Source organism: Nycticebus coucang, chromosome 17 (assembly GCF_027406575.1).
Source record: "Nycticebus coucang isolate mNycCou1 chromosome 17, mNycCou1.pri, whole genome shotgun sequence".
In the NCBI taxonomy this organism is placed as follows: Eukaryota; Metazoa; Chordata; class Mammalia; order Primates; family Lorisidae; genus Nycticebus; species Nycticebus coucang.
In genome coordinates, this window is record NC_069796.1 from 63,509,087 (window position 1) to 63,532,500 (window position 23,414).

Genomic DNA, 23,414 nt, shown 5'->3' on the forward strand with positions numbered 1-23,414 from the left:
AAATCTTCTCTCCCACTTCTGCAGGACTCAACTACTTCGTTACCAGTAAGGGCTCTTTTAAGGGCACGGGCCATGTGGGTGTAGTTTTTACATCTTTGAAGACTCCATTGATCCTAGCTCAGTTCTTATTTATGTGATTAATAAGCATTAAATTAAATTTCAAACCAGATCAATCTGACTCAGAAAAGGCAAAGTATCATGTTCATGGGAAAAGACACAGTGAGCAACCCAGTTCTGTCACCTAGGTGAGCTGTGGCCTCAGGCAAGTCATTTAAAACACTTCAAAACTCAAGTGTCTTATCTGTCCAATGTGGGTAGCTAGTTCCCTGGTTTAGGGCTGTTGGGAGAAAAGGCAGTTTTCAGAGGCAGTTTTAGGCTGTTGGGAGAGCAGTACCTGATGCCCTGGTGCCCATGGCCCCCGAGTCACATAGCATTCTGAGTATCTTTCCTATCAAGCTTTGTTGTCTCTTTCACATGCATTTCTCTGGCAGGGGATGCACAGTGTTCTTATTGGTATCAATCTCCCCTTTCCCATATCAAGTGCTCACAATAAATTATCAAGGGCTGGAGGGAAGATAAAGACTAAGGTCTGTGCTGGTGTCCTAAGAGTCACTCCTTTCCTAAATCTGGCAAGTTTGAAACTGCATCCAGCAACTTTCTGCCAAAGTGACTTGAGTGAGTCATCTCTGTGGTAATCATTGGAGAGAGGCCTGCATGATCATTTATTTAACAATGGGATCCACATCACTGGGCAGAGGCCCATCCTCCTATGACAGGGTCCGCAGCTGAGCAGAGCAGCAGGATGCCAATCACTGTTCTGTTTGGGGCCACTCAGCACATTCTGTGCAAGTTCTAACTGCAACATCCATTTCTCTGGTACTTCATCTGATATTCCAGAACCTTCTGTCTGGATGTCCTCCAGGGCAAAGTGTACTCTCTGGCCTCACCCTATGCCCCCATCTCTGAGATCATATCCTGAGCTGATCTTTTAATGTTAAAAGCAGAGAGAGAAACCTTGGAGTAGAAGGCAGGGTGGGCTGTCAGGCAGGCCTGGGGTTAGGGAGAGGGTGCTGGGGGTGGACAGAGATTTGGAAGGAGGTGACAGAGTTTGTCCACGTCAGTAGTTCTTGGACATTTTAGTCCCAGGATGCCTTTGCATTTGTAACTATTGAGGACCCCACAAAGGTTTTGTTTATATGGATTGTATCTATAGTGTCACCACACTGGAAATTATGAAAAGAAGATATTTTTTGGTAAATTTATTTTAAAATACCAATAATAAGCTCATTATATATTGACATCATAGTAATAACATCTGTACATGTTATGTAACCTCTGAAAAACCTCATTTTACCCTCAAGAAAAAAAGTGAGTGAAAAAGGCAATTAATTTTGCAGTGTCATTACAAAAATAATTTGTCTTCATGGGGGGAGAAAAGGGTCTTGTGGACCTTTGAAAATGATTGTTCTAGTCAAGGACATTGGAGATTGGGGTGGAATGTGTATGCACACATATGTGTGTGTATATAAGGTACCCGAATTTCTCTCTCTGTCTCTGTAATATTGATAGTACAATAAATGTTCACTGTGGATTAGATCTAATGCTAGTTCACAGTCATTATTTCTTTTAATCTCCACAACAATCTGTGAGAGGAGATACTATTATGTAGTATTGCACCCATTTTATAGATTAAGAAATTAGGCACAAAGAACTTAGCACTCAAAGTGAGGTTCAATTTTTTTGAAAAATATCAGAAGAGGACAAATTAGATTTCTATCTCATCATCATTTAGGCTCCTAAAATATGATAAAAAAGGGGGAAAAGCAAACTAGTGAGTGTGTTGCATATATGTGTTGCATGCATATATACAAAGCATACAGACATAAAACAAAAAGAGGAACAATTATTTTGCAAACAAACCTACAGGTTAAGGTTTTTTGACCTTGGAGGATGACTAAAGTATGTTCCTAGTTATGTTCAGGAGAGACAGAAGAGAAAGCTACACTGGATTCTGGCAGGAGCTGAGGCCCTCATGTACTGACAGCTAAAGCTTTCAGTGAAGTTCCTCTCTGGGAATTATTCTCAACCAAAGAAAGCTGCTAACACAAGGCAGCCCAAAGCCTGATGGGTTAGCAGGCTCATAAAAGTCTGATTCCCTTGTCTCGAGGGAGGACAGCACTAAGGCCCATTCTGCTTCTAGACCTCCCCATGGGATCTGCTGAAGCCTTTTCTGCTTGTTGCTGCCCTTGGCCCAGCCCTGCTTCTCTCCCTCCTCCATAGGTAATGAACTTGGGAGCACCTCTGAATCCACATCCTTACTCAACTCTCTCTCTCAGAGTCTGTTTCCTGGTGGAAGCAACCTAAAGACAAAGACTGATTCTTCTTTTCTTCCTCACAATTTACTCCAATTTCTTAGGTCTCTATAGAGTCACTATTGAGCTTCTTTATACTGAAAAACCAATGTAATAGTCTACACTTAATTCAGTCTTCTGGAGTTTCCATGTTGGGAACTTCTGATTTTAAGGGGGGTTCTTCTACTGAGTTGAACCTGCCCGCCTGGTGTCCAATCACTGTTCTTAGTTTTCCTTGTGGATCTTTACAGATTGGCCCATTCATCCTTCCATGACGTCTGTCCATGTTACTGTCAGGATGGGGTCTTAAAACCAGATAGGTAAGGACCTCACCACAGCTGGTGAGCTGGAACATATAACATTTTAGGGGCTTCCTAGTCCAGAGGTTTTCTGGTTTCAGAAAGTTTTTTCTGGTAAGTTGTTCATGATAAAATGTTCATCATTTACATCTTCCATCTTCCACAGCAACTTGGATGCCCCAAATCATGGACAGACAGTAGCACAACAAACTTGCTTCTAATTTTTTTGTTTACTGTTACAGTAAAGTGGGGTGAATATTTAGGGCCCGTCAGCCCCATGGTTTCCAATTTGGCACCATATACCTTCTTTCTTGTGATCCATCTTATTTTTGTGCACTGTCATCTTCCTTGCTGTGTTCTGGAAGTAGGACAATTTTTGGTGATATTTTTTAATTATGTAGCACTCAGGGAGAAAATGATATTGATTAAAATGTGAGCCTAAGGAAGGTATTTCTCTTTAAGAGGGTTATATGAAATGCCTGTGGCTCAGTGGGTGGGGTGCCGGCCCCATATACTGGCAGGTATATGGCGGGTTCAGGCCCGGCCCCAGCCAAACTGCAACAAAAAACAGCCAGGCGTTGTGGCGGGTGCCTGTGGTCCCAGCTACTCAGGAGGCTGAGGCAAGAGAATTGCCTGAGCCCTAGAGTTGGAGGTTGCTGTGAGCTGGGACGCCACAACACTCTACCGCAGGCGATAGGGTGAGACGCTGTCTCTACAAAAAAAAAAAAAAAAACAAGTGTGTTTTGCTCCCGAAGCTACACTAGGTGGCATTTTATTAAAGCAGTATTGCTACTGTGGTTATTTGACATAATTGCTCACACTATTATTCTTAAAGGAATAGTATTAAGGTCCTTGAACATTTGACTGTCTGTATTTCCATGGACAATACAAGTGAGGACTTAAAACAAAAACTTGTCATCTTTTAAAATATAAGATATACCATGCCTGCCAAATCCAGCTTATTTTAAAAGGAGATTTAAGACAAAATTTCTACCAGGGCTCTGACATTAATTTATTATGTGCCCTGGTATAAGTCACTTCCCCTCTCTAGGCTGATCTGCTCTTCTGTGAGATGAGAGAGAAAGCAAATTGGGTATTCTCTAAGCTCTTTTTACTACTAATATTTATCATTCTATTACATTCACTACAGTGTTTAAATCATAAGTTTTCTAATACTTTCATCAACAAGTTTATCATAAAGACAAAATTAAAACATTGGTTTGTTTATAACTTTATGTAAAGTTTAGTAATGATTTTCAAATGTCCTAATTTTCATTGTTGGGGAAGACCTGTGAGAAGCATTTCTTTTCATACCGAGATTCAGAATAGTTTATTTCAAGCCAAACAACTTCAGCAGCCAGCCCGACAACCTCTTTTCTCCTCTTTCAAGCTGTTGTGCAATGAGTTTCTTTGAAACCTAGAGAAACTCATCTGAGAGAGCAAGAGAGGTCTTCATAGATAATTATCAACATTAGCCAGGTAAAGAGTGCCAGATTCCTTTGTCCAGTTCTGCAAAAGAAACCTCTTTAAAGTTTCAATTTTCCAGTGGGCTTTTACCTGATTTATAAAAATCTCACTGAACAGAGGTTATAATATGTTACAATGTTATAGAAATTTTATTCATCTTTCTCCTGGAGATAGATAGATCGGCCTAATCAAAAAGGAGAAATAGTTCAGTTCCTTCAGCTCCTCTGGGCCTGTGGATTTGGACTTGAGAAAAGGCAGTTTAATTAGTTGAGAGCATCACTTCTCCGTGGTGAGTGTTGAATGAGGCTGCACTGGTTTTGTGGCTTGAAATCTGTTTCCCCTTCATCTCTACTGTCATCCTTCCTCAAAATCAAAAAACCTAGGTCACAAAGGACATTGCCAGTTGGTTTCCTGGCTCTGGGCTTTTAAAGGGCGTTCCATTAAAGAAGAGCCACTATCGAAAAGGAACTGATTCTTTCATCATTCATTTCAAGGGTATTCCGTTAAATAACAGCCACTACAAGAAAAAGAGCTGGTTCTTTCATCAGGGACGTTTTAGAACAACTGCAAAGAAAATCCCACTCTCAAATGGTCACAGTGTACATTAGCATTTTTATGTCTCTGGGAATTCCTGCAGTAAGGAAACCTATACACATAAGCCATTGTTTTGTAAACTTGTGGAATGCTTTGGGGAATATTGATCTAATTTAAGCATTTTGCTTTATACATACTGAAGAAACAATGTTTAGTTGAGAATAAAGTCAAGAATTTAGTCACACACACAAAAAAACACGGGTACAAATTGATTCAGAATTACATATTTCGTGGCTTATTCTTTATTTTTATTGGCTTTTCATTGTTGCAATGGTATCATCAAAATTTACTTGTTCTGTTATCATAATCCCCTGCTAAGGCAAAAGGAAAGATCCTATTCAATTTGTAACCACTAATGATTGATAATGATATAAGGTATAAATGACTTAGATATGACTTTCTCCTTTCTTAATTCAAAGGTAAGAGTTAGTGTGGACAGATGGCATGATTATGTAATATGATTTCTAGAGAGATGTTCAAGAAAATTCACCTCTTATCTCAGGTTCTGCTCACTCTTAGTTATATCATCATGAGGGGGTCATTTAACATCTCTGGGTCTTACTTTGCTCATTAGAAACATAATATTAAGCAATATTGTCTAGGTCCATTTTCTTTTAAGATGTGCGTAATTCATATTTCATCTTGAAAAGTTGTAGACAGTGTTCAAGATCTGGATGATACCATTGCAATGATGAAGAGCCAATAAAAATAAGGATTAGACTAAAAAATGTCAAATACATAACTTTAAACATAAACTCATCTCCTTTAAAGTTTGGCTTAGACTAGTTTCATGAGGAATTATATTATTATTATTATTATTTTTTATAGAGACAGAGTCTCACTTTATAGCCCTCGGTAGAGTGCCGTGGCATCACACAGCTCACAGCAACCTCCAACTCCTGGGCTTCAGCGATTCTTCTGCCTCAGCCTCCCAAGTAGCTGGGACTACAGGCGCCCGCCACAACGCCCGGCTACTGAGGAATTATATTATTAATAGATCTTATGTACAATATCAGCTCTGGGTAGCAGTGAAAGAAAGCCCAAATATTAAAGATAATAATTATATAAATAAAGATAGATAATATTTGCCAAGTATTTATGCAATGCCAGGCATGGTGCTAAGGAGTCACCTATACTTAACCCTCATAATAGCCCCATGAGGTGAGTTCACCCATTTTATGGATGATCAGGTCAGAGAGGTCAAGAGACTTGCAAAAAGTCACATAAGGGCAAGTAATGGAGGGAGAATTTGAACACAGGAAATTAGTTTCTAGAGCCAGTGTTCTTAAACATTTTACAATATTAAGGAAATGGAACAATCCGATCTGAAAATGCTATATGAGAAATACCTTCCTTGCTTGAATACCCTCTTATCCAGCAGGAAGCATGAAGTCCCCATCCTCCCACACTTTTAAATCAGTGAGTTCATTGCTGTTCACTTGCTAGATAAGCCTTTGCTCCTTTATTCTCTGAGAGCTCTTAAAAGATGCAAAGAAATGTTTCCAGTTCACTGTTACTGAAATTAAATGACTTTTTAAAAAAGTACATATTTTATTGTTTCAGGTCAATTGAGGAACAAAGCATTAGGTTATAGTGTTTGCATTTTTTAGGTGAAGTCCCTCTTATAGTTGTGTCCCACCTCCAAGAGGTGTGCCATACACCCTAACATTGTGCCCATTAAGTGGGAGCAAACCCATTCCCCTCCTTCTTCCCCTATCCCTGTCCCCTCATTCCCCTACCCCCCACCTTGAATTGATTGGACTTTTTCTCTTATGTGGGTATGCATTAGATCATCTACTGGCTTCATATTAAAATTGAGTACATTGGATTCTTGCTTCTCCATTCTTGTGATATTTCACTAAGAATGTGTTTCAACTCCATCCAGGTTAATGGGAAAGATGTAAAGTCTCCATCTTTTTTAATGGCTAAACAGTTGGAATTACATAACTTGATGAGGAGGTTGGATAAAGTCAACCTTCCATGTAAAGGAAGAGTTTGCCAACCTTTCACACTCAGTGAAGAAAGGGTTTGTCAAATAAAACAACGATGCAAATAAAATGACCCTTAGGATTAGTCTGAAACACACATATCACACTCAAGTTAGTGGGAAGCTTTAGCAAATGCGCTCATTTCCAACAGGCCTGCTCATCTAATTGTACTGGACAATAATCTTTGTGTTCTCTTGTATCCCAGGTGATAGTATTGACCTCCTTACCTTTCAGAAAGCAAAACAATTTTGGATTGAATGGCTGGTTCCATAGCTCTGGGAAGGCTGAAGCTTCACCACTTCTTGGAGTTCCCCGGAGCTTGCTTCCTCCTGGTGATGTCTGTCTAGCTTCTGCAGCTATTCATATCAATGGGCCATTGTCCTGTTTTCAGGGTAATAAAGCTGCTCTTCTTTTGTGAGTTAGAACACTTGCTGAAGATGTGAGGGGGCATAAGGAGAGGCCACAAAGTTCTCTACCACTCATCTTTCCCCCCTCCCCTTCATTTCCTTCTGTTTTCGTGTATCTCTCTCTCCCTTCCCTGCTGCACATTTTTTTCCTGTCAAAGGGAAGTGGCTCTGCCCTGCCCTGAGGGCTTCATGGAAAACTGACATGCATTCCCCACAACAGCTCCAGGACCCAAGAGCATTCTTTAAGAAATATGGTTTTCTCCTTAAGAAGAATTCTGTAGCATATCACTAAAATGCATTCTTCTCTCCTTGTGAGAACTGTATGTGCTGGGAAATAGCAAAAATTATGGAGTTTCTTTCAAATTCTGTGCTTATGACTTCTTACTTCTTACCAAAGCAGTCTACCAGTCTTCCTTGTAATTTAATATCAGTACTTTATGAAGAAAATAGCTCTATCTTTCAAAAATTCTGCATCTCTAAGTCATCTGTTATCTCATGAATTCTCCCTCTTCCTGAACAAATAGGATGTTGCTTAATTTTCTTTAAAGATGAAGAAAATGGAGGCATGAGAAATGATCAGTCAAAACCCAACCTGCCACACATCTGGTAGCAACACCCACCCATATTCTCTCTTGATGTTCTCTTGCCTTCCTCATATGCATTCCTCAAAACCTAGTTTAGGAGACCACCAGTTTCACCAGTATGCATGCATCATGGCAAGTTCTGCACTGGAGACACTGCACAGAGAGAGAAAAATGAGTAAGGCAGAGACAGAGATAATGCCACCATCACTGGCCTTCCCAAAGGTTTGGTCAAGCTATTAGGGAGCAGCAGTCCTCCACCTTGCAGAAGGAATGTGTTGTAAAATTTAATTGAAATTTTGTCAAAGTTCGATTAGCTTCTTTTAGCTTCCTGAACACAGCCTCTTTTTCATTCTCACTTGAGCTACCTTCTCCTTCCTCTCTAGTCACCAGGCCTCTTCATAAGTCTTCCAATAAGCCAGGCCAGATTTTGTATGAGACTCCTCCCAGTCTAAAATATAACCTCCCACCCCACCTGCTACCTTTCTACCTGGTTCTATAATTTCTATGTATTTGTTTCCTCCTTTGGAAAGTCCTTTCTCAGCACTTGTGTTGGGGAGCATGTCCCACATGTTTGCCTTTTTTATTGATGTTATAGCACCTGTCACAAGTGGTATTTGTCTATTTGATTATTTATTATTTATCATCTCTAATTCTCCCTGAGAGCAGTGCTTAGTGTAATCAATGACACACAGTAAGCTTTTGATGAATAATGTTGAGTGAATGTTTGAATGAAGAGCAAGGCAGCATGAAAGAGTGCTTTATTTTTTCACCTGTGCTTAGCCCATTTATTTGCCCATTTTACACATGTCAGTCAAGCCTCACCTGCTTTTTTGTGTATTAAGGGGACCCAGAATTGTATCTGACGCAAGCCCTGTCATCCAACATTTGCAACCAAGTGGGAAGTTGTCTGGGAGACAGTTTTGGAGCATGGAAACTGAGCACAGACATTGCCTTCACCAAGCTTCTTATCTACAGTTTTCCAGAATCTCCTAAGGCTTCCCAACATGTTCACACCCTGTACATCATGATGACCCTTAAGCTGCCAGGTCAACTGTGTTGAATAAGCATTGGCACCTCTGTCCTGCTGCAGTCCCTGCGATTTCTAAACTACAATTTTGCAATTTCCTAAAGAACTGCAAGGACTCGTGGGATTAGTAACTTAATTTAATCTGCTTGTTTATCACAAACTGAAAATGCCCCAGTCTAGCTATTTTCTCCTAAAATGGAAAACATTTTTAAATTATAGGCTAGAGTGCTTATCCCAATCTCAAACCCTTCTCCTCTTCCTGAACTAGCCTGGCCTATGGTTAATTTTCTATATGCATTCTCTATGCCTCTTATTTTGTCACACAATCGTGGACATTCAGATATTATTCCCTAAATAATATTGCATTATTATTTGGTTATTTTAGCAGTAGTGTGTATGTGAGTGCTCACTTGTGTATTCTATCTCCCTAGGGAGTTTCTTGAGGACAAGAACATGTATACTGCCTTTATAAACCCCATGGTGTTTAGAATGGACCTAGGCATCCCTGAACAGTTGAATAATATAGGTCCCTAATAATATGTCATGTGTTGGGTTCTCTGGAAGCAGACTTTGAGATAAAGTTTGGCTTGCAGGATATTTGTTAGAGATCAACAAACATAGAGGAGAAGTGGGAGGAGAAAGACTTGACAGATGAAGTGGAACTGGGATGCAGGCCTGACAAAGCTTCAGCCAAAAAGGAACACAGAGTGGCTCCACAATGGGCTAGAATAACCTAGTCTGCACATCCCAGGCCCTGCCTTGATCAGTCTTGTATGTGAGGCTCCCCAAGAAAGGCATGCCCTGGGTGCCTTTCTGCTGTTGAAGCAAATCCTGAAGCTACTGCCAGCAGAGGCTGCCTGCTGACAACTGGGGCAACAAGTCCCCTTCTTAAGGGCAGGCTGGGTGGCTCATCTCTTTGTCCACCCTAAAGTAGATGCCATATCCAATAAAAACCTGACAGACTGAAGTTTGGTAAATATTTGTGAAACTGAACCCTATTGAACAGACCTCTGGTTCAGCTTTAAGACTTCCTTATGATCCCAGACTTTTCCTAATAAGAAAAAAATAATGATGATACTTTGGTCTGGGGGTCAGGGAGTGATATGGGGGCAAATAATGCATCTTCTAAAATTTAGAAGATGGCTGGACACAAAGAAACATTCTTACACTTCCTCCAAATCTATCCAGAACTATTCCTTTTCATAGATAGTTCTAATTTGTAGAAATCATCTCCATATAATGATTTATTTAATTAGAAATATCTTCTCCACAATACCTGAAATCTCTACTATTTTAACATATAAGACATCATCTGACTCCTATCAAAACCTGTAAGATAGCAATACTATTTCCTATTAAAAATCTACAACATACCAGGTATCTTACAAATCTATTTCCTAATGATTATGGGGTATGTGCTTGGCACTGCACTGAGCATGTTTCTTGGACTGTGCCATTTAAACATAAAATTATTATAGTATTCTCTTATTCCTATTTTATAGATAGGAAAATTGAAATTTTATAAGAGGAAGCAATGTGCCAAAAGTCACAAGTTAATAAATTATAGGACTGGAATCTTAATCCAGGCAGTTTGACCCTATGGCAATTTTAAAAACTTTTTTTTTTTTTTTAATAAGGACAATATTTCTTTATTAAAGCTACTTGACTGATTTGCTTCAGTAAGTTCCCTTAGGGTTTTAAGGCCTCAGGGGAAATTTCTTCCCCCAGGGAGTGGAAAGCTATTCTGCATAATAATGGCAGAGTAGAGATTCAAGTTCTCTTGGAAGGGAATGGATAGGCCTGTAGCCTGGTAACTATGAGGAGGAAGACTTAGAAATTTCCTGACCCCATCATTCCTGGGACAGCTCAGCCAAAGGCCTTTAGGAGAACAAAAAAGAGTAACAAAAGGTTTAAAAATTATGTAGTAATATAAACATCCTTTATAATCTTATAAAAGCTTCAGTCAAATTGACATTGCCTATGAGGATCCCTGTGTGAATAGATTTTTGAAGGGAGCTTGAGGAGGTGCCATGGAGGCCAGTGACCATGAACATAGCCCCTTGAGATGAAAGGTTCCCAGTACAAGAAAACAGCTGATCACTGGGTATCCTTTTCATTCAAAATCACCGAGAAGTTTAGCTGGTATTTCCATTTGCAGCTGAATAAATTGTGAAAATGAGACACTAACTTACCCGGTGTCATGGAGAGAACAATGACAAACATGGGTGTCTTGCCAAACCAGGTCTCATAGATTGAACTTTTTTCTATAGCCCTAAGCTGTTATCAGAAGAGATCAGAGGAAATGTCAAAACAAACAAATAAAAATTGCTAATTTTTTTTGCTCTCTGTTAGGTTCTTAACTTTAATGTCTTTAACCTGACCATAGGAAGCCCATATGAAAAGTGAAAGCCACAAATAAGAATCTTTCTGAGTGACTGTGTGTTTAATGAGAGAAAGCTCCTATCCCATCCCGTGCACATGCCCCTCCTTCTCCATAATTGACAGTAATCATTGCAAAATGCAGCCACAGTTCTTGGAGGAGATTCAAGGAGCCCAGGGATTTTCTGTCTCAGGGAGCTGGAGAAGCTACATGCCATAATCCCTCAAGATGTAAGAGTTATGTTCCCATCCACAATGATTTTTGGAAAGCCGGCATGAAATTGAATTCCCAGGGTTGCTTCAGGAAGCAAGTGCCTAATCCTCCAAAGAGCATCATGAAAGGTTGATCTCAATGTCACATCAGAAACCCAGCAAGAGCATTCTCCATTAGTTGTTTTGTTTTCATTGACACAGGCAGGCCTGCCAATAGGGTTTGCTGACCCAGATGTCCTCATTTAACTCACAAATGAGAGAGTAGAAGAATCAGACCAACTCAGGTGAAAGCTCTGAGCTTTGAACATGTACTTCATATCAAGCTCCTTTCCAGTGCTGGTGACATGACAGAGAAGAGAGATGGGATCTCTTGGTCTTATGGAACTCACTGTTTCAGAGTCAAGATGAATAGGAAGATCTGGAAAACAAGACAGGGGGCCAAGAGAAGTTCTCAAATTCAGGTAATAAGCCTCTCAATTACTTAAACTGACCTAGAAGGGGCTTTGGGGATAAGAAAGAATCAACATTTCAGTTATTGGAACCATTTCTCTGTAGGCCCATGATTCAGTGTGCAGGGCACACTGAGGCTATTGGGGTGGAGCCAGGATCAGCCACGTTGTCTCCACCTTGTTCACCCCTCTGGGCATAAAGACCAGTGGTGGTATAGCAGGAGCTGAGGGAATTCATTCATTATACGTTTCATGGGGACATTTCATGAAACCTTTGCCTTTTTATTTGTGGCTCCCACCCCTTTGACAACTTCTATGCCAGCAACCCCTACACTTGGCCATTCAATGTCTTTGTCTCAGTTGATGTGGATGTAGATGAGAATATATTTGGTGCCTTTTGCCACTTTGGGTTCATGCGTTCTTAATTAGGAATCCCAGGTGATCCCAGTACCTTCAGGAAAAGATGTGGGACTTTCCTGTGGCACCTGAGCTGAGGACATGCCTGGAGGAAATTTGTCATGGTTCCACCAAAGTTGTGAAGATTGAAATGTGAGAGATTCAATTAGGGAAGATGAGGACTTTCCAATGTTTTTGATTAGCTGGTTGGTTTGTCCTCTTCTTTATTATTTCCATTTCTCATTTAATCTGTGTACATTTTTCTTACCCCGTTTCATTTTTCCTTTGACAATGTGTAGCTGCACTGTGAACATCTTGTCATTAATGTCTGGATTGTACCTTCATCTGCAAAGAAGCTAATGAGGCAGACACTCCACAGAGACTCCTTTGGAAGGCTCTTCATCTCCAGAAGGAGTTCATCCAGGAGAGTAACATCATTGTCAAGTTCAAAGTTTATTTCTAGATCAAAATCCTTAGCAATTACTCAGATCTCTAACTGTGCTCCAGTCTTCCCAGAACCAAAAGCACACCAACACCCTAAACCACCTACTCTCTCATTCCCATCCATAAAGCTCACATGGCTCTTCGTTGGACACTGGCTATATTTTCAAAAATTTAGAATGCTACTATGTTCATGAAAATGTTACTACCCTGAACATCCTCTCAGCCTGCCTATTTCATCATGTGTGGTAGATGGGGAAACCTGATGTAAGCCTGGGATTGAAAATCTCCCTTTTTTTATGGCTGAATAATATCCCATGGTATACATATACCACAGCTTACCAATCCATTCCTGAGTTGAAGGACATTTAGGTTATTTCCACATTTTGGCAATTGTAAATTGGGCTGCAATAAACAGCCTAGTACAAGTGTCTTTATAATAAAAGTTTTTTTTTTCCTTCTGGATAGATGCCCTGTAATGGGATTGCAGGATCAAACGGGAGGTATAGGTTGAGTTCTTTGAGGTTTCTCCACTCTTCCTTCCAAAAAGGTTGTATTAGTTTGCAGTCCCACCAGCAGTGTAAAAGTGTTTTTTTCTCTCCACATCTGTGCCAGCATCTGCAGTTTTGAGATTTTGTGGTTTAGGCCATTCTCGCTGAGGTTAGGTGATATCTCAGGGTGGTTTTAATTTGCATTTCTCTAATAATTAGGGATGATGAGCATTTTTCATATGTTTGCTAGCTATTTGTCATCTTTAGAGAGGATTCTATTCATCTCTCTTCCCCATTGATGTATGGGATTGTTGGTTTTTTTCTTGTGGATTAATTGAAGTTCTGTATAGATCCTAGTTATTAAGCATTTCTCTGATTCAAAATATGCAAATATCCTTTCCCATTGGGTAAGTTGTCTATTTGCTTTGGTTCTTGTCTCCTTGGCTGTACAGAAGCTTTTCAGTTTAATTAAATCCCGTTTGTTTATTATTGTGTGTAAGCCTGGGATTGATTTTCACCTTCCTATATTAAGTTCAGTTTTTGTTTCATGGCTGGAGACATGACTTGAGAACTACTTGAAAACGTGAAGAGATGTCTTCTCCAAGCCTGTGGATAGTATGTCTTGCTTCGTTTCCCAGTTTTGCTAAAAACTTCCCTCTGAACCTTGTGCTGCCTTCTTGTATGCTGTCATTCTGAGGATAAGAGAACACATCCCACCCTCAATCCACCCAGGGCTACTGTGTCTGAGGTCACCACATACTTGAGCACTGCAATGTTCTCATCTCATAGAGCTATTTAAACTAGCTCTGAGCTTAAGCTAGGATGGGAGGTTGTAACCCACCAACAATATTCATTTGAGGTAGAGAGAGGAACAAGTCCCACAGTAGCTTCCTTGATCAATTTCTGCATGTGCATGTGCACACACATGTACTGGCCATCATACTCTCAGAATTACCTTTGTTTTCAACTCCAGTTACACCAGGTAATCTGGTCTTATCTTGCATTTACCAGACATAGAATCCAACCACCCTTTAAGTTTACCCAAAATAACTCAATTACACAGAAAAGCACAAGTGAGCAATGTAGCCTATAATGAAGAAAGAGTGATAAAGAGAGAAAGATGTTATGGCCCATAGCAAATATTTCGTTCCTCTTCTCCAGAAAGAGCTTGTGTATGAAGTTGAGCTATTTTGCACTCTGAAGCTTCTCAAATCTCTCCTCAGTCTGTGCAGTGCCCCATTTTGCTAGTCCCTGTCTTCCAGGTCTTTCCCCCCCAACACCTCAACATAATTTTACCTGCAATTGTACAGAGTAGTTCAGATCTCTCCAGTCCCTACCCCAAACTGCACATGTATTCCCATTTGAATTTGGAGAGTGAGTGAGGCTTCCTCTTTACCATAATCTAACCTTTTATAAGCATATAAGCAGCCTCTTTTTAGAGTGGAGTGTTCCTCCCCTATCTCTGCCTCTCTTTTTCTTTTTCTCTCATACCTATAGTTCTTTTCTCTGTGGCTGTTTCCTAATTTTTGCCTTCTATTTTCTACATTTTCACCAAAATTCTTATTAACTTCCAATTAATTCTTAAAATTAATTAAAAATGTCTATGTATCTATCAGATTTATCTTCCTATGTTCGGCATAGGAATATAACAGTTGCTATACTGACAGTTTCATTATTAAGATGATAAACTATTGAACTCAAGCACTGTATGGAGTTCATTCTTCCTTTGAATTCAATTCCCTTCTAATTCTAAATAACCAACCTTGATCCTCGACAACAAATCTTTCCCATGCAGGTGATGAGTGTTAGCAGAGTTGACGGATTCCTTTCTTCTGTGCATGGATGTCCAGTTTTGCCAGCGCTATTTATTGAAGAACATGTTCTTTCCCTGATGTATGTTCTTGGCACTTTTGTAGAAAATTAATTTGCTGCAAATACATGGATATATTTGTGAGCTCATATTCTTTTGTATTGGGATATATGTCTGTTTTTATACAGGTACCATTCTGTTTTAGTTACTATAACTTTGTAGTATATTTTGAAATCAGGTAGTACAATGTGTCCAGGTTTGTCCTTTTAGTTCAGGATTACTTTGTGTATTCGGGCTCTTTTTGAGTTTCATATGAATTTCAGGATTGTTTTTTATTGCTGTGAAAAATGTCATTGGTATTTTGATAAAGATTGCATTGGATCTACAGTTAATACAATCATTTTGAAAATATTAATTCTTTCAATCTAGAAATATAGATTGTCTTTCCATTTTTCGGTGTTCTTTTCAATTTTTTTATTGGATTTTGTGGTTTTCCTTGTAGAGATATTTCACCTCCTTGCTTTAATTTATTTCTGGCTACCTCTCTCTATGTGTGTGTGGCTGTTGTAAATGGGGTTTGTCTTTTTGATTTCTTTTTTAGTTAGCTATTGGTGTACAGAAATGCTACCAATTTTTGTCTATACATTTTGTATTCTGCAACTCCATTGAATTTATTTATTAGTTATTTTATGATTTGTCAGTTCCTAATTAATTTATCAGGTGGGACCTTTGGGGGTTTTCTATATGTAACAAAATGTCATCTACAAATAGGAATAATTTGACTTCCTCTTTTCCAATTTGGATGTTTTTTATATCTTTCTCTCCCCTAATTTCTGTGGGTAGGACTTTCAATACTATATTAAATCAGAGTGGTAAATCTTGTTTCAGTTCTTAGAGAAAAAAGCTTTAAGCTTTTCCTTATTCAGTGTGCTGTTACCTATGTGTTTGTTGCATATGCTCATTACTGTGTTTAGGTATATTCTTTCTACACCTTGTTTGTTGAAAATTTTTATCATGAAGGGTATTAAATGCTTTTTCTGCATCTATTGGAATGATCATATGGTTTTAGTTTTTCATTCCCTTGATGTAATTTATTGATTTATTTATGTTGAGCTTTCTTGCTTCCCTAGTATAAATCCCACTTTATCATGTTACATAATCTTTTTGATGCACTGTAGGATTTAATTTGCCAGTATTTTGCCTAGAATTCTTTTTTTTTTTTTTAAGAGACAGAATCTCACTTTGTCACCCTCAGTAGAGTGCTGTAATGTCACAGCTCACAGCAATCTCCAACTCTTGGGCTTAAGTGATTCTCTTGCCTCAGCCTCCCGAGTAGCTGGGACTACAGACACCTGCCACAACGCTGGTTATTTTGTTGCAGTTGCCACTGCTGTTTTAGCTGGCCAGGGCTGGATTCAAACCTGCCACCCTCAATATATGGGGCCGGCACCCTACCCACTGAGTCACAGGCACTGCCCAATTCATTAGGGATATTAGTCTATAGTTTTCCTTTTTCTATTGTGTCTTCACCTGTTCGTTGTTGTGCCAGGGCAATGCTGGCCTCATAAGATAAATTTGGAAAAATTTCGTCCTCTTCAACTTTTTGGAATAGTTTAAAAAGAATTAATGTCACTTCTTCTCTAAAAGTTTGGTACAATTCAGCAGTGAAACTAACTGGTTTTAGAGGGGATTTTTTTTTTTTTTTTTTTTTTTGCTTATACTATATTTTTACTGAGTTTTTTCTGTGGTTGGATATGTATAGATGCACAAATACTTACAGTTTTCTACAGTATTCGAGCAATAACATGCTATTCAGGTTTATAACCTAGGACCAGGTTATAATCTAGGCTAGACCATACAGCCTGGGAGTAAAGTAGGCTGTACCATGAAGGTTGTGTAAGTACACTCCATGATGTTTGTACTACTATGAAATCGCCTGATGATGAATTTTTCAGAACATATCCCATCATTCAGGGACCTGTATTTGGGGCCTTCTTTTTCCTCTAACTGTGTTACTAGGAGAGAGGAGGCAGAAATCCCTAAAGTGTCTTACAGCGGATGTCTTACAGCCTGTCTCCATGTGGTTCCTGATGTTGAGGATACTGTTTGGGTCTTCTTTCTTTTCCTAATTTATCAGGCTGTTTGAAGCCATCACTGCCCCCATGATCCGCAAGCTACTATCCTGTTTGTCAGCCTCTATACCAATACCTGGCCTCAGGAAGCTACACTCCAGCACGAAAGTTTTCCTTCTTGCCTTTTCTTTTATTTATTTATTTATTATTATTCTTTTTCTTTTTTTTTATTGTTGGGGATTCTTTGAGGGTACAATAAACCAGGTTACACTGATTGTATTTGTTAGGCAAAGTCCTTCTTGCAATCATATCTTGCCACCAAAATGTGTGGCACACACCAAGACCCTACCCACTCCCTCCTTCCCTCTTTCTGCTCTCCCCTTCCCCCACCCCCACCTTGGCCTTAATTGTCATTAATTGCCCTCATATCAAAATTGAGTACATAGGATTCATGCTTCTCCATTCTTGTGATGCTTTACTAAGAATAATGTCTTCCACTTCCATCCAGGTTAATACAAAGGATGAAAAGTTTCCATTTTTTTTTTAATGGCTGAATAGTATTCCATGGTGTACATATACCACAGCTTGTTAATCCATTCCTGGGTTGGTGGGCATTTAGGCTGTTTCCACATTTTGGCGATTTTTTTATTACTTATTCAGTCTCATTAGTCATTATTGGACTTTCCACATTTTATATTTCTTCTTAGCCAATTTATGTAGGTTGTATGTACCCAGTAATTTATTTATTTCCACTAAGTTTTCTGGTTTTCTGGCATGTAGTTCATAATGGTCTCGCTAATGACCTATTTCTGTGATTTCAGTTGGAATGTCTCCCTTTCCATTTCTGAGTTTGTTTATTTGATCTTCCTTCTTTTTTCATAGTTATTCTGCTAGTAGTTTTTCAATTCCATTTATCTTATTAAAAAAACCCAACTTCTATTTCATTGATCTTTTCTAACTGCTTGTGTGGCCCAGGCTTTTTCAGTTTCAAGAACAAAAATGGCCAAAACATGTTCAATCTTTTCCTTCTTGCCCTTAGAAATGATTAAAGGTGGGATTTTAGTGCCATCCAGATGAATTGCCAAAATACAGGAAACGTGCACTTTCGTAAGCAGTGGAAGGAATGTACACTAAGGAGGCACCCCGCTGTTCAATTGTTGTTTGAGATGATTGGCCCATAAACACTGCAGTTTCATCCATAGCAATCATATTGGGAAGATTGTATTTAGAGAAGTCAGCATCATCAATAAAGGACTTGAATGTAAGTACTCGCTTAATAACTTGAGTATTTTCCAGCCTAAACAATGTTGTGGATCTTCTTAAAGACAGTTCACTTTGCTGAAGGAAATTATCCAGCCAGTGTTGTGATGCTTTGAAGTCTTCGGGGCTATGTCAAACTGTGTTGCCATTGCAAGGGCAAATTCTTGAATCTGAGCCCTATTCGGAACCAAAGCCTTTGCTCTCCTGTCAACAACCCATTCACAGATCAGGTCTTCCAGCTCGGAAAATAATGGTTGCCATTATTTTCTGATCCACACTTGTGCTTTTTAGCATTTCCCTTGTCCACTTGTTCAATGAGGTTACCATACTCTGCTCGCCATTTTCGGACCAATTGGATACTCAACATCTTCTCTTTACAGAAAGCAGTAAGATTTTGGCCCCGAGAGTCTTCCACGATTCCTTTCTTGACTCCACCGAGTAGCTTTTTCTTTTTGTGCTCATTTCTAGGGATAAAAAAAAAGGAACTGGGGTATCAGGGTGGGGGGAGGAGGATCACTTAAAATGACACAGTGGGGATCAGAGGGGGGAATCAAAACGGCACAGGAGAATCAGAGGGGGGATTACCATTTTAGTAACCCCTTTTGTTCCTCCTGTGTCATTTTGATTGTCCCCTCTGATCTTCTGTGTCATTTTGATTGCCCCCCTCTGATCCACCTGTGTCATTTTAAGTGATCCCCCCCCACCCCTGTGCCACTGAACACCTTCACCAGACATCCCCCCCACCCCTTTATCAGACATTTCCCCCCTGGGGCCTGCCTGGGGACTGTCACTGGGCTGGCTGGGGCCTGGACCTGGGCTGGAGCAGGGTCTGCCACTGACTGAAAACCTTCAGTCATCATGAGGGCAGCTGCGAGCATCAGGCAGTGTCACCAGAGACAGACCAGCACTCACCACCTTTGAGTGTCTGGTCCGCTCTGATCCTCCTGTTCTTCTACACACATCTGTGAAAGTCTCCTCCTCTCTCCCGCCCCACGTTCACTGCTCACTCCGACCTCCGCTCCGCCTCCACACAGCAGTGATGTCAGGACTCCGGCTAATGTCACTGGTTGCTAGACGCCAGTCAGGACGGCCCTAGCAACCAGTTTATGGTAAATTAATTTTCATTCAGAGATAGAGCCTGGGGGGGGGCTTATTCTGGGGGGATGCCTTATATTTCACCCAGAAGGAAACCTGTAAGTAGGTCTTATTTTTGGAGGATGTGTTATTTTCAGGGAAACATGGTATTAGTCAAATGAGGATTCCCTTATATGTGACTTGACACTTTTCTCTTGCTATTTTCTGAATTCTCCCATTGTTTTGACTTTTGAGAGTTTGGTTATAATGTACCTGAAAGAGGATAGATTAGGTTGAATTTACTTGGGTATCTTTAAGCTTCTTGGATCTGGATGTCCATATTTTTCCCAATACCTGGGATTTTTTTTTTTTTTTTTTAGCCATTATTTCATTAAATAGGCTTTCTGTGACTTTTCCTTTGTGTCACTTTCTAGAATTCCTATAAAGTGAAAAATTGTTTGCTTAATATTGTCCCACAAGTCTTGTTGTATTTCTTCATTTTTTCTCATTCTTTTTTTTCTCTTTTTTGTGTGACTAGATTAATTCAAAACACCTGCTTTTAAGTTCAGAAATTCTTCTGTTTGATCTCGTCTGTTGTTGATGTTTTAAATTATTTTTTACTTCATTTAATTATTCAATTCCAGGATTTCTTTCCTTAGTGATACATGTATCTATCTCTTCATTGAATATCTCATTCAGATTATGAATTCTTTTTCTTTTATTTTGTTAAATCTTTTATATGTATTCTGTTGTATCTTAATGAGTTTCTTTAAGATCATTATTTTGAATTTCTTATCTGGCATTTCAGAGATTTCCTTTTCACTAGGTTATGTTACTGGAAAATTAATTGTGTTTCTTTGAAAGTGTTATGTTCTCTTGTTTTTTCTACGCTTCTTTTTTCCCTTCATTGATATCTGTGCAACTGGCAGAACAGTTCTTATTCTCATTTTATAAAGTAGCTTTCATAGGGAAAAACTTTTGCTTTAGATTTGCCCTATAGTGTTGGTTTAGTAAAGCAATTTTGGTTTGGTTCTGGGTGGGTGAAGTAGTGTTAGCTGTTTTGGCTGTATTCAATATCAGTAGTGTCTGCAAGTGCCTCAGTGGGTGTTAGGCTGAGGATGTTAGTGGAGGCAATAATGCAGCTTTTCTGGAAACAGGAGCCATTTGTTAGACCAGCTTTTAGGACCCTGAGCATCAGCACACAGGTACATGGTGGCTGTGCCCCTAGAATGAACAGAATCACCAGTGCTGGCAAGCCGTAGATGGTCTGGTTCTTGGGTTCCTGTCAGGGATATGTTGCTGGAGTATTCAGAGTCACCAGCTGTGGCAGGTCCAGATAAGCTGATCTTAAGACCCTGACAATGCACTGGGTCTTCCATTGGAGCAGGACTAACAGAAGCATACCCAGGCTGTCAGCCCTCAGGCTTTGTGAAGTGCACATTTTGTCTCCTTCTATCCTGGGGGTTTGCCTCTCTGCTATGCTTTACTGTCTGTTCTTCAGGGTGCTGGCATTATGTGGGCTCTGGCACCAGGTTTGTGGCTATGCTGTTGAATCCAGTTGGCGTCATGACTATACCTTCTGTATGGGAGTGGTGGGAAGACAGTGGGGTCCCAGTGATGTGAAGATGCAGAGGCTATTGGGCTCTTGGGCAGAATTCACTCTGGCAGTAGCTCTGTCCTCTCAGTGGTGTAGTGCCATAGTAACCTGGATCCTAGGTTATTGGTGGTGGGAATAACTCAGTGTGAGAGTTCTTGCTCTGGAATAATATATTCACATAGACTCTAAGCATCTCTCTATACTGGGAATAGGGCCTGTGGGGATTGTGAGACTCTCCTGCAGCTAGGATTGCATTCATCTGTGGTGGAGGATTTCCCACTCAGTTTTTCCTCAAAATGGGGAGTCACTCTTAGTTCTGTATAGAATGTGACTAGGGATTTTGTTTTGCTGTTCTATGTTGCTCTCCTGAATTTCCATGCTTCAGAAGGTCTTTGCCCAGTGTTCTCTCCTAGACATGCTATTTAATGTACAAAATTGTTATTTTGGACCTTCTTTCTGGAAGAGGTGAATGGTATACTCTTTTCATCAGCCATGATGATATCTCCCTGCCCTACATTTTTAAAGGATAGTTTTTAAGGATATAGAATTATTTGTTTACCTTTTCCCAGTATGTTGAATATATTATTCCATTGCTTTATGGCTTCTACTCTTTCTAATGAGAAGTAAAGTACTAATTTTTTTCTAGTTCCTTTGAAGATTTTTTCTTTGGATTTAACAGTTACAATATGATGTGTCTAGATTTTGAATTTTTGTCTATCATGTCTAAATTTTACTATATTGTTGGATGTGTAATTTAATATTTTCCATATATTTTGGAAGTCTGTAGTCATATTTTTCTTCAGGTATGTTTTCTGCCCCCTTTTCTCTTTCCTCTTTTTCTGTAATTTCCAATATTTATATTGTTATATTTTTGACATTATTCTAGAAGGTCTCTACTGTGTGCATACTGGTCTTCTTGATATTGTTCCGCTAGTCTCTGAAGTATTGTTGATTTTCTTAATTTTAACACTTTTTTTTGGAGTGTATATTCCCTATTTTCAAGTTTGCTGTTTCTTTCACCTACTAAATATTCTATTGAGCCTTTCTAATATATTTTTAAATTTCACTCATTTTACTTTCAACACTAAAATTTCAATTTTATTCATTTTATATTTTTCTATCACTTTACAGATATTCACTATGTGGTGAGTCATTGTCACCATATTTCTCTTTAATTCTATAAACATGGTTTCCTTTATTCCTTTTGTTAATATATTTATTATAATTGGATATATATTTATTATAATTAATTGCATTAAGTAATGCCATCAATTATGTTGCAGTCTTTGCTAAACATCTGGTACCCTTAAAGATAATTTATGTTGATGATTTTTCCTATGTATTGACCAAATTTTCATATTATATTCCATTTCCATGTTTTTGTAACTAATTTCACATTTTAGATAATATATTATAGCACTCTGGATTCCTATATCCCCACTCTGGGCGGCATTGTTGTTGCTTTAGTTGTTAACTTATTTAGTGACTGGACTGGTCTAATTCTGTGAAACATTTCTCCTCTGCATTTCATAACCATTATTGTATCCACTAGGAATTATTTTCTTAGTTACTTTTTAACCTTGCCCTGTTGTTGTTTTCATTGTTTGTTTTACCCGTGTCAGGCAGCATATCTTAGTGGTAAGTCAAAGGTTGGTCAAAAGTTGTGCTTAATATTTTTAGAGTTTTATTCTTTTGCTGATAGCTCTGTTTGTAAATTCTAAAATGCTTTCAAATTTTAGGCAGTTATTACATATGCTATAGCTTTTATATTCTGTCTATGCAAAGCCTCACATTCAGCCAAAGATGAGTAGACAGCTAAGACTTTCTCTTCTCTTTCCCTACTAGATACATAGCTTTCTGGACCACCAAAACAGCTAGTATATTAGCAAGACCTATCATGTCTTCCTTGTTCCTTGGATTTCCCTACTACATTTCTGGCTAATCCATTGCTTGGCTCAGTCGTTATAGCAATATCAGGCAGCTATAATGTTTGCCCTCCAAGATTGGCACTGAGATTGCTATTATTTTTGAAAGTGCTTTTAGTGTATGGCTTTTCTCCCCTCTGCTCCAAATCAATACAACCCTCTCTGCTGGCAGAGCTGTATGTTCTCACACTATGCCACACCAGAGTAGAACCTCTATGCCATGGGGCTTGGAGGGAGATAGAGCAGCCTAAGAAATCACTAATTTTCATGTCTTTGTAGGTGGTTAGTATTTTTTCTAGAATGAATATTTCCAAACTTATCCTATGCCTTTGGTCAGTTTCCAGAGTCTGAGATTATGCACATTGCTATATTTTAGACATTATTTTACAAGGTCTCCACTGTGTGCATACCGGTCCTCTGGTATATTAGCAAGACCTATTATGTCTGCCTTGTTCCTTGGATTTCTCTACTTACATTTCAGGCTAATCCATTGCTTGGCTCAGTCATGATAGTTAATATCAGGCAGCAATGATGATAATTGATAATTTTGTTCACTTATCAAAGTTCACTTATCGTTGCTTTTTGAAGAG